Raw genomic sequence first — 19,164 nt, 5'->3', positions numbered from 1 at the left:
GAAAGCTGCCTCTTGGGGGTTATGGATACAGCTGTGAGATATACAGCTGTGTCAATAGAGGGAGCGCAGGCCAGGAGGCGACTCAGGATTTATCGCAAGACACTTTCCACTTGGGAAATCTCCTCCAGAGGGGAAGCGAGAACTCCACTGCTCGCCTAGAAACCAACACCTCAGCAAGGAGAGATTTACTGGTATCGACCCTAAAATATCATTGGCCTCTTTAGGCGGAAACAGCACTGGGCACAAGGGTGGGTTGGACTTCAAATGTTTCTGCCGGTGTGAAAGTTTTTATCAGCATGAGAGACATTGCCTGTCCTGGGAAACAGGAGGAGACCCAAAAGAGTGGGTTGTTTCCTGCTGCAGGGCTGGGAAAGTATCTGGAGGGGTGATGTCTCAATAGGTCTCGCCACCCACACCTACCCGGGAAATCAGTGAAAAGCAGGAGGCTTATTTAGGTGCCTAAACATGGTACCTAATTTTAGGCACCCAAGTTTGAAGATTTTTACCACCATGCTTCATTCTTATGTCACATCTTTTGGGTGATAATCTCAAAGCACTTCATAAATACAAATGAATTAGCCTCACTGCCCCCTAGGAGGTGGGTAAATACCATGAGGCCTATTTCACAGAGGACTAAACTGAAGCACAGAGAGGTTAGATTAATTTATCCAAGATCACACAGCAAAATAATAGCGGAGCAAAGAACTGAACCAGGAGCTCTAAATCCAAGAGCATCTGCTCTGCTAGACCAGGTGCACAAAGCAGCCTGAGAGCTGGATTTCCCTGGGGAAATTTAGGGACAGATTTTCAAGTTTGCAGCTCCCAGGGTGACACAGAGGTCCAGTTTTTCCGAGGAGCTCAGCAACCGACGTGCACCCAACATGCTGAGCTCTGTTGAAAATCTGGCCCCAATTTTGAGTGTAAAACTCTTTTGAAAATTTGGCCAGAGGGCCTGATCGAAACCCAATGAAGTCAACTGCAAGATTCCCATAGATTTCAGTGGACTCTGGATGAGGACCAGAATGAAGGAATAAACTCCCCATGCAAGTAACGATCAAAAGAAAGCGAAAACTGACCCAATAGAAGTCAGATCTGTTAAGCTGAATCCCTTCTGGTTTATACATCTGACATACATCTTTCAACAAAATTTGTATTTATCCAACTTTTGCTTAACCACGAAATGCCAGAGAGCATCAATATCCCTTTCATGCACAATGGTTCAAAAAGAGTTGAGTTACAATGAATAAGGGGATATACCAGTTATTGAACCACCGAGTTACTTTTTGCCAGGCAAAGTTTACTCATTCACCCTGCTACCTAGTTCCAAGATGAAAATTAAGGGGCTGGTTCTGCTCTTCCCTCTCCTGCTGATCTATCACTCCCAGGGTGGAGATAGAAAACGAGTGCATCTGCCTCTCAGCAGATTCACCACAGTATATTTCCTTGGTGGCCAAGGCCTTTTCACCAGATGCCTGTTAAGGGCCTGACCCAGTAAGTGTGGAAGTCAGCTGCAAAACTCCCATTGACTTCAGTGGGAACAAGCCATAAAGCAATCAGCAATGCCTGTTAATATAACTATTTTGGTGCAACTTGCAGCAGGATGTTACTGTCTATACGTCTTTGAACAGTACAGACACCAGCGAGGGGGAGGAACGTTTAGGGTGTTTAAAAAAAAAGGTGGAACTAGGAATAAAGGGATGAGATTAAGAAAGAGAACATGTAGGATGAATATCAGCAAGAACCTCTTGCCTGGGAAACCCCGTGCAAAACTGCATGATCCCGACGTGCTGCAGTACTGTTGTCTTTTCATTAAAAAAATTAAAAGGTGGGAAATTAAATACAAAAAGTTTCATTACGGTAAAGTTAAGGCTGCAGATTTATAACAAACAAATTCCAGTGCTGCCAACATTCAGCACTTGTGATTTTGTCACAAGCCTCATGATAGTCCGTGTTTTCTTAAAGCACCAGTCCCTGCTATTGCTGGAGAACCTCAGCTTAAAGTAAGCGTCTAGTCTTCTTGGTTATGGAGAAAAGCTTGAAAATGGGAATCGTGAGGACTCAAAAAGCATAAGGCAAATCCATGAGGAGGGGGACATGGCTGGAAGATCAGCTCTTGCTATACAGGGTCCAGTGGGAGACCATGGGACTAGTTCAGCAGAGTGGTGGCAAAGGGCATCCATACAGATGGGTCTTCTACAGATGTCCGAAAATCTAGGGGATCCCTGGGTTAAGGGCATGGGACTCCTGGCTTCTTTTGCAGAGGGCTATTTGGCAAACCTTGTACCTAATGGAAGAATGAATAGGAAACTCAGCAACTTTTCAGCTCACTGGCTTCCCTCTCCTCTGCCTGAGTTATTCCCATGGAAGTGAGAATAGACTCTATGCTCATAAAGGAAGGGATTTTTTTATAGTATTGTTCCTATGTATTCAGTGCTGACAATTGCTAGATGCCGTGCAAAACATTAAAGTAAAGGAAGACTGAAGAACCCTGATTTCTCTCCCCCATCCCCCAAAATGTCAAAATTAGGATTACAGAAAGAAAAAATATGGGACTTTAAAAAAATACTTCCACATGGCCACTGTAGTTCAGCAGTGTATTGATGACTATGGACTGCTCACCAATTAGGAGGCCAGTGGCTCAAGTTTTTAATACTGTCAGCCTGCTTGCAAATCAGTTGCCTCCCACGGGCCACCAAGCACCCACTGCCATGGCAGTGGGCACCTGCCACTGTACACAAGCCCCGTTTGAAAAGTGACTTGGATCCTCATTCATATCTCTATGAAGAGATAACTGGCTCTGTGGAGGAGGGGAAAGCAGTGGACGTGTTGTTCCTTGACTTTAGCAAAGCTTTTGACACGGTCTCCCACAGTATTCTTGCCAGCAAGTTAAAGAAGTATGGGCTGGATGAATGGAATATAAGGTGGATAGAAAGTTAGCTAGATTGTCAGGCTCAGTGGGTAGTGATCAATGACTCCGTGTCTAGTTGGCAGCCGGTATCAAGTGGAGTGCCCCAAGGGCATTCATATCTTCATAAATGATCTGGAGGATGGTATGGATTGCACCCTCAGTAAGTTTGCAGATGACACTAAACTGGGAGGAGGGTAGGGATAGGATACAGGCTGGAGGGTAGGGATAGGATACAGAGGGCCTAGACAAATTAGAGGATTGGGCCAAAAGAAATCTGATGAGGTTCAACAAGGACAAGTGCAGAGTCCTGCACTTAGGACGGAAGAATCCCATGCACCGCTACAGACTAGGGACCGAATGGCTCGGCAGCAGTTCTGCGGAAAAGGACCTAGGGGTGACAGTGGACGAGAAGCTGGATATGAGTCAACAGTGTGCCCTTGTTGCCAAGAAGGCCAATGGCATTTTGGGATGTATAAGTAGGGGCATAGCCAGTAGATCGAGGGACGTGATCGTTCCCCTCTATTTGACATTGGTGAGGCCTCATCTGAAGTACTGTGTCCAGTTTTGGGCCCCACACGAGAAGAAGGATGTGGAAAAATTGGAAAGAGTCCAGCGAAGGGCAACAAAAATGATTAGGGGACTGGAACACATGACTTATGAGGAGAGGCTGAGGGAACTGGGATTGTTTAGTCTGCAAAAGAGAAGAATGAGGGGGGATTTGATAGCTGCTTTCAACTACCTGAAAGGGGGTTCCAAAGAGGATGGACCTAGACTGTTCTCAGTGGTACCAGATGACAGAACAAGGAGTAATGGTCTCAAGTTGCAGTGGGGGAGGTTTAGGTTGGATATTAGGAAAAACTTTTTCACTAGGAGGGTAGTGAAACACTGGAATGCATTACCTAGGGAGGTGGTGGAATCTCCTTCCTTAGAAATTTTTAAGGTCAGGATTGACAAAGCCCTGGCTGGGATGATTTAGTTGGGGATTGGTCCTGCTTTGAGCAGGGGGTTGGACTAGATGACCTCCTGAGGTCCCTTCCAACCCTGGTATTCTATGAAGCAACACAATGGAACCCACAGCAAAGATGCAATTGATAATGCACCTCAACTCACTAGAGTCAGGAGTGAATTTTAATGTTTTTTTTTTAGCTCCTTGGAGAAATGAGCAAATTCCACAAAAAACAGAGAGGAAAGGGAGAGAGAAAAATAACTCATTTTAGTTCTACAAATTAAAACTTAGGAGCCAAAATCTCATGACAGTCAATGGGTTTTGGCTCATAAGTGCCTAAATCCCTTTTGAAAATGAGACTTAGGCTCCTGGTGGTCAGGAGTTGCAATGCTGAGCAAACGCAGCAACGCCTACGTACCTTTAAAAATCTGGGCCTGTGCTTATGGACATTGGCACATGCTTCAGTGCTTTGCTAAATCCTGGTTTAGAAGCAGAATCTGGCCTGGGGAGAAGGTGGAGATATGCCAATGCAGGTCTCCTTCTCTGTTTTAAAGAACTGCTGTACTGGGGGTCAGGCCCCCCCAGCTCAACTGGATGGGTGCAGGCTCTGAAGGGGAAGCAGGCACAGTTGCAAGGCTCAGACAGAATGACACTATGAACAGTTTATTGTCTATATTTGTAACACGCTGGTACCAAACCTGCTTCCTACGTTGCAGGATCTCCATTCTTTTTCCCCGCTCCTCCACCTCTCTCTCTCTTTCTTCCCTTCGTTCCCCCCCCCCCCCATTATCCTTCCTTAGCTCGTCCTTTCACTATCCTTCTTTCTTTCTCATCTCAATCCAACTCTCTCTCTTTTCTCACCCTCCCTTCCTCCTTTCCATGCTGCCAAGTCTGCAGGTTTCCTGCTGTGACCTTGAGCTGATTGCTGGAGCTGGTGGTGGGTTTCTTAAAGGAGCCGCATGGGCAGCTGTCACTGGGACGATTTGTGTTCTCCTGCTGTCAGCCACAGCAAGGGGCAATGCTCCATTGGGCCAGGACCCTTTGTGGGTGGGGTGGGGGCTAGCAAGAGGGCCCACAACTCTGGCAGCAAATGGGGGAGGACATGGGCAGCTGGCTGAAAGTTCTGCGAGCCAATGGGAGCGCTCGCTCCAAGCATGAGCATTGGTTGCCAGAGTTATGGACTGGTCGTTCCCATCAGTGGCTGCTATGTTTCAGACGGGGTAGCTCAGTAGATGGAGGTGGTTTCTTGCCTCTGTATCTGGCACCTCCGCCTCCCTCCCTTTACTGGACTTTTGTCCCCATTTAAGTCCTGCACATTTTAAAGCCTTTGACCTAGAAGGCCGGGGTGGGGATCTGCTTTCTAATGGGCTAGTGGTCAGATTCAAGTAGCACAATTCACTCAGCCTGAGCAACAGCAGCTCCATCAATGGGAGCTCTGCACAGAGATTACGGGTAGAGCAGGGCCCTTCGCTTCAAAGGAAGATTCCACTTCCAAGCCTGTCTGCGAATCATAGACTTGCAGGCACTGGCAACTTCCAGATAGTTTTGAACTTCAGCCACACCTAGAGGGGAGAAGTCTCCCTTCCCCTCAACATGCAAACCCCTCCCTCCTCTAGCACGTCCAGCTCGCCACAAACATGCTCATAGGGCAGCTAGTGTGTTCACACAAATATCCACACGCTCAAACTAACAGTGCGTTCTCACACACACATGCAAAGGCACAGAGCTCAGTACGCACAGTCACACACACACAACTAACCTACCTTCACACTCCTACAAACAACACCACACCAAAACAGCAAAGAGGTGTGCTGGGGATTCAGGTAGATGGCTCTCCGCCCTCTGTGTAGTCATGAATCAATGACCCAGCCCAGTGCTAGGGGGCGCTGTGCTGCAGGAGGTGCCATCTTTCAGAGACTCAGAAAACCTGTGGCCTTTAGATCTCACCACCCTTTTTCACAAGTATAGTATAATTAGTCTTGATGCCCCGGCCAAATGCCAATTTGGGCAATTACGAACTGCCAGCCTCAATCCCCCCTGCACTTTCAACTGGAGACAGCACCTTCTGTCTTCAGCTCATGTCTAGTTCGGCTGTATGCTCTTAAACAGCTGTTGCGTCCCAACCAAGAAGTGGCTGCATTTCAGTGGTGGACAAAGTTTATAAAGAGCTTTGTAATGAAGAGAGATTTGGGATGTAATTAATTGTGATTATAACATACAAACACGTGCTCTGGACTAAAACACGAAAGCTCATATTTCAATTCCTTCAACAATTAGCTATTGCAGAAGTTAAGCCAGGTATTGGGCGTGTTGAACCTGAAGCTGTTAGCCTAGGGCAAGAAATTGTTCTAGAGGGTAAGTGTGTAAATGCTGGATTGTGAACATTTTACTCATGCTGGTGAATAGTTACTCACGGAAGTAGTTCTGTTGACTCCAACAGAACAACTAGTGAGTAGAACTGCTTACCAGTGTAAAGGGTTCACACTTCACACAGACACTGGGACATTCTTTGTCAATAAACTCAGAAACCATTACATAACTTCCTGTTTGTGATACCTAACCCAAACTCTGAGTTCTCGTTAGAGCTGGACAGACTATTTGCAGTGCAAAAATTGTGACATTTAGCCCCCTTTTCTGCTGCCAAATTGTGCGATTCCTATGAATTCATGTGCTGCTACTCCTTCAATGGAGGTTTTGTGCAAACACAAAATCCCGTGAGCGTACCAGATGCCCCAGACGTAGAGCTGATTTTGAGTTGTATCAAGTCAAAAGTCAAATCAAGTCATACCATAACGGGGGGATTTCTTTACATTCACCTTAGAGCTACTGCCTCGACGACTCAAGAAAAGATTCAAGAAGTGGAATTACCTTGTGAATTCTCCTCATTTGACTCAAGCGTTCCAGGAAAATTCTGCCCAAGTATAAAATGATGCCCGAGAAATTGGCTTAGTCTTGGCGAATGTAAAGCCCAAGTGAAAATTAGGCCAATCATGGAGAATCAAATGTTTAAAAGTGATCTAAAGCGACTACAAACACTTTATAGGCCAATCAAGAGAAAAGACCCCTGCACTGATGAGACCTCTTTTATTGTTCAGAACTGCCTCCTATGAAGAGGACTGCATGCTAAAGTGAGTTCTGCAGTCATGGAGCAGTTATTAACGACCCTTTGTCACAGATATTTTAAGAAGTAATTTGGACAAACCAAATGGCCTGAGATTCCAACCTTCTTTGATGGTCCAGGACATGTAGAGGACCACAGTCATTAAGTGCCTTAAAGGTGAGCAATAACACTTAGAAATTATGCAGGAGTCCATAGTTAGAGTGGAGTTGAATTAATATGGAAGCTCATGGGAAACCAGTGAAAGGGGATCTTAAATTAGGGACAAAGTTTACAACAAGGGGCTGCAGCATTCTTCAGTGACTGTCATCGGGAGCATTAGCAAACAAAGAATACCAGTAGCCAAGCCTTGGGGAAATGGTAGCTTTGACCAGTGATTCCAAGCCTTCCTTCTTATTAAGCAACAGTCTCAGCCTGTATGTTCTGGAGATGGAAGGTGTTCTAGTGACAGATCCATTGACAATGCCCAAACTATAGGCTTGATCCAAAGTCCATTGACTTCAATGAGCTAACTACTCATGCTCAACTATCCGTTTGCCCTCATATGGAGCTGTGACACTTTTAGTACCTTTTCCACACCTGAAGAGAAGCTCCGTGTAAGCTCGAAAGCTTGTCTCTCTCACCAACAGAAGTTGGTCCAATAAAAGATAGTACCTCCCCAACCTTCTCTCTAACATTCTGCGACCAACACAGCTACAAGAATATGCATACAGCAGAGCTCTTGTCTTCTCACATGTCTGTAAATGCCATGTGCATCAATGGTGCTAGATGAACAATAAACACTACTGTACAGCACACAGGCGCAGGAAAATAGCATCAACAAGAATTGCCAAGCTGGTTGAAGAACCACATGAGCCATTAGCAAGATGTCTGTATGAGTGGGATTTAAGCAAAGACCTTGTCTACCCTGGGATTCCAGCCACCAGCATAGCTGCACCACTTTGAAACTGGAGTAAACTGCGTCAGTGCAAACTGTGTGTAAATTGTGTCCGCACCAAAGACCAGATTTTCAAAAGTGATCAGGGTCTGATTTTTCAACAGCTTGGCACCCACAACTGGAGCCGGACTTTCAAAAGTGGTCATCTCCCAGTGTGTCTGGAAATCTGGCTTTGGTGGTGGGTGCTGAGCATCTTTGGAAATCTGGCTCTAGGGGTTAGCACTGCTCACCCAGTGAAGACAAGATCTAACTAAATCATGTGACCTGTAAGGATGTGGAGTAAGCAACTGGAGGAGAAATCACAGCCTAGGGTCTGTAGCTCTGGGGGATAAATGGCCAGAAGAGCAAGCTAAAGGATCCTACCACTGAGCCCTAATGCAGGGCAATGCGCAAAGCTGAAAGCTCAGTTAAAAATGGACCAATGAGAGCTGTTGCTGATTGATGTTGTACACAAAGCCAAAGCTGTCGTGACAGCCCAGGAACACACTGCAAACGGGTCACACGGTCAGCGGTGCTGAGTGCTGCCAAAAGGGCTAAAAACCCAAAGCAACAGAGAACCCGACTCAGAAGGATCCAATCAACAAGTCTATAAATGTTATCAAATCCACAGCTCCCCAGGAACTTCTTGGGGGTTGTTCCATAGCACCAGCTGGAAGCGAATTCAGACTCTCCTCTCCCTGTCGCATGAGATGAAGGCAAATTGCCGTTCGCTCTTATCAGTACAGGTTTTATGAAAGACAGTGGAGCATTCCGGGAAGGAGGGAGATATTGTTGCTGGAGGTGGGACAAACCTGCAAACTTTGGATCCAGATTTCAGGCATGCCACAGTTTGCCAGAGTTCGGATCCAAGGTTTTGGTTCAGTCCGTTAAGGTGACTGGTACTGAAATTCAGACCCAGGCTTGAGGTGGGAGGCTCAGGTCCAGAGTTTCGATTCAGACCCATCTCTAATTATTATACCCACATACTAATGGGGAAACTGAGGCAGAGTGGGGCCAAGGACCCGGAGGTATTCAATGGCACAGCCCTCAGAGAAACCCAGAAGTGCTGACTCCCTATAACAGACCACAGATGCAAAATAAGAAGTGTATCTAAAGGAAGAACCCCCAACCCTCAAAAACGTAGGGTGGACTCCGCACTGCTGGATGGTGGCTTGGGAGCTCCCATCCCATCTCCTGACCTGAGGGTTGGGACTCGCTGACCCTACGCTCAGGAGAGAAGAACTTTCGGAAAAAAGCAAACACAGGAGGAGGCAGGGCGGAGGAGGAGAGGAAAGAAAAGGAGAAAAATGAGTTTTCCCGCTGCCCCAGTGGCGTTGTCGATTGATCGGGTGCAGGTTACTGTGGAGCGGTGGCGAGAGCCTCATTCCCAGCTGCTAGCTTACAATTATTGGAAAGAACCCTCTGCTGCTGCTGCAGTGAAATTAGTTATTGATCTCTTGTCTGGGTGACGAGGCTCGCTCTCCTCTCTCTGCTGCTGCCACTGCAGCACCTCCCCGCTGCTCTGGTGCTGTACGCTAAGCAGCCCAAATCCCACCAGCCTCCCTCTCTCTGCCCCTCCGACGTTGTGGGGGCAGGATCCATGGGGCACTGTAATTCAGCTGGAGATTTCCAGGTATGAGAGGCCTGGAGGGAACAGAGTTCAGCACACAAGGCTGGGGAAGCCCCTGATAACCCCCCCTCCACACACACATCAGGAGCCCAGCCGTAAATGGAAGGCTGTGTCCTAGGGAAGGCATGACCCTTCTCTGCATGAGTGCAGGAGAGGGGAAGAAGGGGGCAGGTAAGAGAAACAGGAGCCAGTCAGAGAATCCGGCTATGCCAGAGCAAGACCGGGGCCTGAGGTCTGCACTGGAAGAGACCTGTGCCATAAGCAGGGCTGGAGCAGCCTCCCCCCGGCAGCCTATTCCGAACTGCTCACCCCAGCAGATCACCACCAAAGCAATGCTCGAGGGCCTGATCCTGCGCCCTCAAGTCCTGCTGACATCAGCGGGTGGGGAAGGTGCTCAGCGTGTCTCAGGATCGGCGCCCATATGGCGCTCACTCCCAAGCTGCTAGAGTGCTTTTGTCCCCCCGCCCCCGAGTTGTGTCTAATGCCCCCTTCTCCACTCCTCCCCTCCCTCCTGCCCACAGGCTGGCATGTGGTTGCAGCTACCCCCTAGGCTGGCTGGCACAGCACAGCTGCTTAATGTCTGCCAACTGGCTACCCACATAGCATCCCTCACTTGCTCTACCCAGTCACTGGGCTACCTCCAGAACTGGCCAGAGCCCTGTGGGCCAGCTGGTGAATATGGCCCTGACCATGCTGCAGTACTGCATGCACAAGCAAATCGTGTGTGTGTGTGTGTGTGTGTGTGTGTGTGTACGCAAATCCACCATTTGTTCTTGTGTGCACGCGTGCATTTCCACAGCCCATCACCGTTTGGTCTCCAAACTGTTGTGGGAGTGGGAACACAGTAGGGTCTTTCCCGAGGCTCTTTTCACCTCTGGATAAATGGTCAGGCTCTGCTTGGAGAGCCCAGAGTATGTGCACAGATAACAGCAGGAAATCAGGCAATCTAAGGGCCTTTTGTTTTCCTGAAAAGGGCTTTTTACATCACAGGGTGGGCTGCTGCAGGGGGAATCTGTGGGAAGGGAGCTTTGTTCCTCACTGCCTGAAATGTAAACATTCTCCCTCAAGCTCACCAGGGTCAGGCTGGCTGGGGGGTCCCCTCCCCACTGTCAGTTTTCTCCCAGCAGCAACAGCCATGTGGGAAGGAGCTGGATTTTAACACTGGATTTTATAGTCCAGGGGCTGGCCCGGCTGAGGCCAAAGGAGACAATTACAGAAGACAGGGGATGACAGGTAGAGCTGGGCAGGGAATGGTTTTTCTATCCTCGGAAAATTTTCAAGATTCCAACAATTTTCCCCAGCCTGAAATAGGACAAAAAGTCAAAATCTCAAAAAACTTTGGAAATCAAACATGCAAAAAATATTTTTTTTAAGTTTGGGTCATTTGCAATGCTTCGATTCGATAACTTCAAAAAAATTTGTTTCAATGTTGACCTTTTGATGTTTTTTTAACCAAAGGGTAACGTCGATTTCAAAGTGAAAAGTTGTTTTGAACCAAAAAACCAAAAGTTTTCATTCAGAAAATGTCAACACGGGACATTTCAACCATTCTGAAATTTTTTTTTTTAACAATTTGTTGAAACAGGAATGTGTGTCCAAACCGACCGTTCCCTTGAAAAGTTTTGGTTTTGACAAACTGGCATTTTCGGATGAAAAACCGTTTTTGTCAATAAAAAGAAAAGGAGTACTTGTGGCACCTTAGAGACTAACCAATTTATTTGAGCCTAAGCTTTCGTGAGCTACAGCTCACTTCATCAGATGCAACTGATGAAGTGATGCTGTAGCTCACGAAAGCTTAGGCTCAAATAAATTGGTTTGTCTCTAAGGTGCCACAAGTACTCCTTTTCTTTTTGCGGATACAGACTAACACGGCTGCTACTCTGAAACCTGTCGTTTTGTCAATAAATTCCTGACCAGCTCTATTCACACGGGGAGGGGCTCCTTGCCTCTAAGAAATATGGAACCTTTTCCCTCACCTCACGAGGACCCTTCCTTTCACACACTCAGTTGGGGAGACTGAAATCTCCTCAGAGCCTCCTGGGAACAGGGCATCACCATCTCCCACTCCTGGGGATACAATGGAGGAAAAGCTCCTCCCTCCACCATGGAGAAGGTAAAACTCTGTGGAGAAGCACAGAGGAATGGATGAAAGAACTGATTGGGGGAACGTTACAAGGAGGGGAATTTGCATATTGCTATCCATCCGTCCCCCGAGTGAAATGGCCAAGAGCCTTGGTAGCAGAACCATTTGGACACAGTCAAGGTCTTGTGCTAAACTGCGATGGATTGAAACTCTCCGCCTTGGCATGGAGACAGGAAACATGTGGGTGAAAACATACTTCCCTTTGGTGGTCATATCAAACCAACAGGGTACTTACAGGGGTTCAGAGTCTCTTTTATGGTACTGCACTTGGGAGGTAGAATTCTCAGCTCAAATATTCATGGAGTTCAAGGCCAGAAGGGACCATGGTGAACATCTAGTCTGAGCTCCTCATCGCACAGGCCACAGAACTTCCCCGAAATAATTCCTTGAGCAGATATTTTGGAGAAACATCCAATCTTGATTTAAAAACTGCCACTGATGGAGAGCCCACCATGACCCTCAGTAAATTGCTCCAATGGTTAAATTACTCTCACCTTTAAAAATGTACACCTTATTTCCCGTCTGAATGTGTTTCAACTTCCAGCCATTGGATCACGTTAGACCTTTCTCTGATAGATGGAAGAGCCCATTATTAAATATTTGTTCCCCAAGTATAGGGTTACCAGATAGCAACTGTGAAAAAACGGGAAGGGGGTGGTGGGGGGGGGATAATAGGCACCTGTATAAGAAAAAGTCCCAAAAAATGGGACTGTCCCTTTAAAAGTGGAACATCTGGTCACCCTACCCATGTAGATACTTACAGACTGTAATCCAGTCGCCCATTAACCTTCTCTTTGTTATGCTACACAGATTGAGCTCTTTGAGTCTGTCACTATAGGGCTTGTTTCCTAATCCTTTAATCAGTCTCCTGGCTCTTCTCTGAACCCTCTCCCATTTATTAACATCCTTCTTGAACTATGCACACCGAAAATGGACAGAGTATTCCAGCAGCGATTGCACCAGCATAAACCAGAGAGGGAAAATAACCATTCTGCTCCTTCTCTGGATTCCCTTATTTATGCATCCCACAATCACATTAGCTCTTTTGGCCACAGTGTCACATGCTTTGCTGATTATCTACCATGATCCCCAAACATAGGCACCAACTCCGTGGGTGCTCCAGGGCTGGAGCATCCACAGAGAAAAAATGGTGGGTGCTCAGCAGCCCCCTATCAGCTCCCCAAGCACCCCCCAATACCTCCCGCCTGCTGGCAGGCCCCACAGATCAGCGTCTCCCCCTCCCTCCCCGCGCCCGCCTCAATCAGCTGTTTTGCAGCATGCTGGAGGCTCTGGGAGGGAGAGGGAGGAGCGAGGATGTGACACCCTCGGGGTAGGGAGCGAAACTTGGCGGGAAGAGTTGGGGTGGGGGTGGAGCAGGGGCTGGAAGAGGTGGGGTGGAGTGGGGGTAGGAAGAGGCGGGGCAGGGTGGGGTCTTGGAGGAAGGGGTGGAGTTGGGGTGGGGCCTGGGGCAGAGCCAGGGGTCAAGCACCCCACGGGCACTTTGGAAAGTCGGTGCCGGTGCTCCCAAATCTTTTTCAGAATTCACTGCTTCCCAGGATAGCATCCCCATTCTGTAAGTGTGGCCTACATTCTTTGTTCCCAGATGTACACATTTACATTTAGCTGTATTAACACTCACATTGTTTGCTTGCACCTGGTTTACCAAGGGATCCAGATCACTCTATCCTCCTCATTATTTACCACTCCCCCAATTTGTGGGTCATCTGCAAACTTGACCAGGAAGACAGACGTGCGTTACTCTGCTTGGGCTAGCAAGCTAAAAATAGCAGTATGGCCAAGGGCAGTGGCTCAGACTAGCCGCCCAATACAATCCCCATGAGGATGTGTTCAGGTGGCCAGCGGACATCGCCACAGCCCTACGGCTATTTTTAGCACACTAGCTTGAGCAGAGCAAGCACGTGATGGGAATTACACTTCCAGCTCAGTCAGACATACCCTAAGTGTCAGCTAGAAATTGCTCCCCGGCTCAGGCCTCCCCTGCAGTGCTCCAGGAACTCCCGACAGTTCTCGTCTCACTTTGTTCGAATGCCACAAGCATCTGCCCACGCTGAAATGCTGGGAATTTGACCCAAATTCCAACCCAATGGCCCTGGAAGGAGTCGTGTCAGGGATGGCTGAGAAACAGGGCCTGGGAATGAATGCGGAGAGCCTGAAGCCCCAGCATGGCCATGATACATAATGGAAGGTCTGTGGGACGCTGCAGAGCAGAGGGGCTGGAACCAGAATCCCAGCTCTGTAAAACCCAACGCCTTCCTAAATTCAGATCCACGTTGGAACTTCACAGCCAGGGCCTCTGTGTATGACGGGCCTGACCCCGAGCCTCAAATCTGTCACCTCGGTACTTCTTGGCTTGGGCCTACCTCATTTGCTGGGGAGTTCCCACCCTCCTCTTCCATCTACCATCTACCCTCATGCCCCTGGCCATGAGTCCCTATGGCAGAGCAGGGCATAGAGAGGAGGAATTGGGCGCAGAGTGATCCCAGCCTGGGAGAGAATCCTGGAGAACGTGAGTGGTGAATACGGAGAGAGATCTCCATGCAGGCACCACATCGCTCACGCGTGACCCCACAAAAGACCGCTTGGGGCTGGGACCCCAAAACACGGGTGGTTCACAGCCTGAGCCAGTCTCCCATAGCCACTCTCACCTCTAGCAGCGAGACCAGAGGCAGAGTCACTCTCGGCCCAGTTCCGCTCTGGCAGATGGGGTGGCCCAACGGGCGAGGCTGGCCCTGGAGCGGAGACAGACCCACCCCAGCCCCCAACTTGGCAGCTCGAGCGGGCGGTTGGAGGGGCGCACTCCCCAGGGCTGCAGCAGTGGCTGGAGGCGGATGGACAAGCTCGGTAACAGCCACCTGACCAGTGCTGGAGCCTGGCCTTCCCCTTGTCCTGACGCCAACAAAAGGCCAGTGGAACAATGGGCTGCTGGGTAGGAGGGGGAGCCATCTCAGGGGAACAGGGCCGGGTGAGTATTTGTTTAGCCTGTAGAAGGGAGGAGGAGGAGAGGAAACCGACTTTCAAAGTATTTCACCCTTTGTTAACCCTTCTCAATCCCCCCCACCCCCCCAATGCATTCCACACACACAGACTCACAGGGGGGTCCTGGCCAGGGAGGAATCAAGGCTTCAAGAGCGGCTCCTGTTACAGAGCTGCCTTCCAAGAAGCTCAGAGCAGCCTGTTCCTTCCAAGCTAAGTTCACCCTGGGGGGACACTGAATTCCCCACTGCCGCCCCCCACCATACTGCTGGCCTCTCCCAGGGCAGAGACACGGAAAACCACTAGCTGTAGGAGGGAGAGAGAGAAAAGATTAATTCTGTTATCAGGGCTTATCCATAACACGAAAGTACGGAAGGACTTCACAGCACAACTTTAGGGAGTCATTAGGGAGTTGGCATACTGCTGTGTATTTGTCTCCCCTGGAGAACGAGGTTTGAACATTGTGGTTTCATTTTTTTAACCTGTTTGTTGGATCCATTTCCAAACGTTAGCCTTCTGAAAAGGACGTGGCTAGAGAAGCAGGCAGCACAGGTCACAGCGGCTGTGCATTGCCAGGGCTGTGTGCCCCGGGGGGCCCAGGGTTGGGACTGCAGGTGTTCTGGCAGGTGGGATCCAGGACTTGAATAGTCGGGCAGGGGCTGCCTGTCTGGATGAGCGGACAGACAGATCACATCAAAGATCCTGAAATCTGTTGGCCATACAGCAGGTTACAGGGCCTAATTCTCCAGTCCCCTGCACCTTATGTTGTCATACACCCCAATGACTAGTGAAGGCAAAGGAGGTGTAAGTTAGCACAGCAGTACTTTGCTCCCACTTTGCACTAGCATAAATGAGGGCACAAAGTGCCGGGCAATGGAGACTCAGGCCCACTGTATTCACATGAGAGAATGACCAAGTCCAAACCTGGCTTGCTGCATGACCCCAGGCATGTCATTTAAAAAAAAAAACAACTAACTCTGTGCCTCAGTTTCCCCATCTGTAACATGGGGATAACAGTTGCCTGTCTCACAGGCTCTGATGTAAGTAGAGCCAGATGAATGATGTAAAAAGATTTCTGGGGATATTAGTTTGGCGTTTAAACGAATTCCCAATGTCGTGTTCACGTCCCTTTTCCACGAATATTCCAGCCTATGCATGAGAATGTTCACAGACCACCATGAATTTTAAACAAACATTGGTGACTGTTCACAGGAAGCGAACTTCTAATTCATGATCGCGACTATACTCAGTGGAAACCTGAGTCCAAGAGTTACGTTCACCACTCAGGGACACAGAAACATTCCATGTGATCTACCTGACCAATAAAAAAATACCAACAGACCTCACATGCTGAATACCAGATACTCACAACGATCTATCCGGGAACAATGAATGGATCCAGAATGAGTCACAGCATGGCGAGCTCAGTGCTGCCATACCTGCAAGGGGCTCCCATGTCAGTGGGGACCCAAATCACAAGGGGCAGGTGGAAAGGAGAGTGGGACATTTACTACTCATACTTCCTGCCATGGGGCACAAGCTGCTTTATGCTGACTGAGCACTCTGTGGAGATAAACCAGGGAGAGTTCTCAAACCAGCTTTGGGCCCATTCCCTACTGACCCCAATCTATAGTTCCCAAACCTTCCCCGTGAAGCTCCACGGAGCTGTTTGAAGTACACCATACACTGAACACCGGGCTGGGCAGCTGGAACGGCCAATTGACGACTTTGTAGGGGGCCTCAAAGTTGTTTGAACCGTTCCTGATTCAGTGTCGTTTCGAATAATGGAGCACTTGAGAAAATCACCATCTGCTCAAGGACAATTTGCAACCAGAGGAAGAGGTGAAGTTCAACAAATGCATTATTTGCCCAGCTCTGGCACTCAGCACCGCGTCACGGCTTGTACCATGCTTTGGAGGTGATTTGAATGGGGTAGGATGATCTGTGACGAGCGAACCTTACAAAGTCTAGAGGTATGTTTTGGGTAAGCACCCAGAAGCTCAACTGCTCCTCAAAACTCTCTAAACCTCTCGATTCTACTAAATGTGGCAGAAAAACAAAACCTCCCTAGATATGGCTTGCTCTCTCGTGAGATTTGAGATTTCTGGTGCTTCCTGCTTCCAGCTAGAAACACCATGAAAACAGGGCACACCTTGCATTTGAGCACACCTTGCTCAAAGACTTAGGAGGAAACCAAGAGATGCTGCTGCAAAAATGAAAAAATAAGGTCAACAATTTCAAACATGAGCACCTAAATCCATATCTGGGCACCTAACGCCAAGGAGACATTTTCAGAAGCACTAATTCATAGAGTTTAAAGCCAGAAGAGATATTAGATGATCTAGTGTCTACCACAAGCCATTACATTTGCCCCAGTTACCCCTGCGTTGTGCCCAATCACTTGTGTTTGACTAAAGCTAATCTTCTAGGAAAGGCATCCAGTCTTGATTTGAAGATGTTAAGACCTGGAGAATCCACCTGGGAGTTTGCTCCGCCGGTTAATCACCTTCACTGTTTTAAAAAACTGTGCCTAATTTCTCATTTTGATTTGTCTGGCTTTGATTTGAACGTCTACACAGCCCAAGCGTGTCAGCTTTGGGCTGGGAGGCTTGCTGAAACAGGCTGTGTAGACATACCTTTGAAGTCTCTCACTGTCAGGCATTTTCTCCAGCTCTCAAAGCTTAGTTTGTGGCTCTTGTCTGCACCCTCTCCAGTATTTCAACGTCCTTTTTGAAACTTGAGCCCCAGAGCTGGACACAGTATTCCAATATCAATCTCACATGCTGTATACAGTGGTAAAATCCCCTCCCTACTCCGTGTTTATACAGCCAAGGATCACACGAGCCCTTTTTGCCACGGCATCGCTGTGGGAACTCATGTTCAGTAGCTTGTCCATTAGGGCCCCGAAATCCTTTGCAGAGTCACTGCTTTCCAGGATACTGCCCCCTGCCCCCATTCTGTAGTCATGGCTTGCGCTCCTTGTTCCTCAATATTTAGCATTCCAGCATCCTTTGTGTCATCCACACATTTTAGCAGTGATTTTCTATTTACTGCTAGATCATGGATGAAAATGCTGAATAGCATGTGACCTAGTACCAATCCCCTCGAAACCGCACTAGAAACACACCCATTCAATGATGATTCCCCACTGACAACTACTTTTTGAGATTTGCCAGAGGTTTTTAATCAATTTACCATGTGCTGTATTGATACTGTATAGTGCTAATGTTTTAAAGCAGAATGTTGTGCGGTACTCAGTCAAATGCCTTACAAAAGGCAGCGCATATCACACCAATGCAGTTACCTTTATTAACCAAACTCGTAATCTCAACAAAGAATGAAATCCAGTTCGTTTGAGAAGATATTTTCCTTAAAAACCGTGTTGACCAGCATTATATTCCTATCCATTAATTTTTTATCAGTTGAATCCTGTACCAGCTTTTCCATTATTTTGTCCAAGACTGATGTCAGGGTAATTGGCCTGTACATGAGCGTGGTCTTCCTACTTGCCCTTTTTGAATATTGGCACAACATTAACCCTCTTCTACTCTTTTGGAATTTCCCTGGTACTCCAAGATTTACCTGCGATCTCCTCAGCAAACTCTTTTAGGACTCTTGGGTGCAAGCTATCCAGGCCTGCTGACTTATAAATGTTTATCAGTAATAGATGTTTTTTAACATTCTCCGCAGTTAGTGAGCTGGAAAGTCCTTCATCACCCTCATGTGATATAAATACATCATCCTACTTCTTTCCAAATGCAAAAATATGTATCGAACCTTTTTGGCTTTTTTCTGCCTCATTAACAACAATTTTAGCACCCACAACTCCAACGGACCACTAGCACCCCCAAAAATCAGGCCACTTCTTTAAGTGCTTAAGGTCCTGTCTAAACTATGGAAATTGTCTCTGGTGTAACAAGGAGCTACATCTGTGCCAACTCCTAATGTACCTACGCTGTGCTGATGCAAAATGGGGCTTACACAGGGTAATAGCCAGTCTAACACCAGTGCAACACATTTACTCAGTACAGAACTTCCCAATACAGATCAATCCTTACTTCAGGCAGCAGTTGCTTTTTCGAACCTCAGAAACAGGCCAGCTTACGGTTTGAACTATGGGAGCAAGTCCAGTTCTTCCCTCCCTCCCAGTTACATCCTTCTACACAATTGTATGATCCATGTGCTTTAGCCAACATGGCGATGAATAGCAGCTTCAATCCCAAACCAGCACCTCCCATCCCCAATACACCTCAGAGCTCCTAGGCTGGGAAACCTCACGATGGTGTTCCCTATATGGGAGACCAAAGGTCCCTAGTCCTACCCAGGGATCCACTGCATTCTCAGGGGACTCTCCACCCTTGAGCCCCCCATGGGGTCCACTGGAGTTGCACCAGGGATGAATCTGGCCCATTTTTTCTAAATGAAGGGTTTTCCATGGACACGGCATGGCTCAGTGAGCAGCCTTCATTACTATAATGGACGGAAGGAATCAGTCTCCAATAGCTATTA

This window comes from Eretmochelys imbricata, chromosome 16 (genome assembly GCF_965152235.1).
Source record: "Eretmochelys imbricata isolate rEreImb1 chromosome 16, rEreImb1.hap1, whole genome shotgun sequence".
Lineage (NCBI taxonomy): Eukaryota > Metazoa > Chordata > Testudines > Cheloniidae > Eretmochelys > Eretmochelys imbricata.
The sequence above is the reverse complement of the archived record's forward strand: the minus strand, read 5'-3'. Positions refer to the sequence as shown.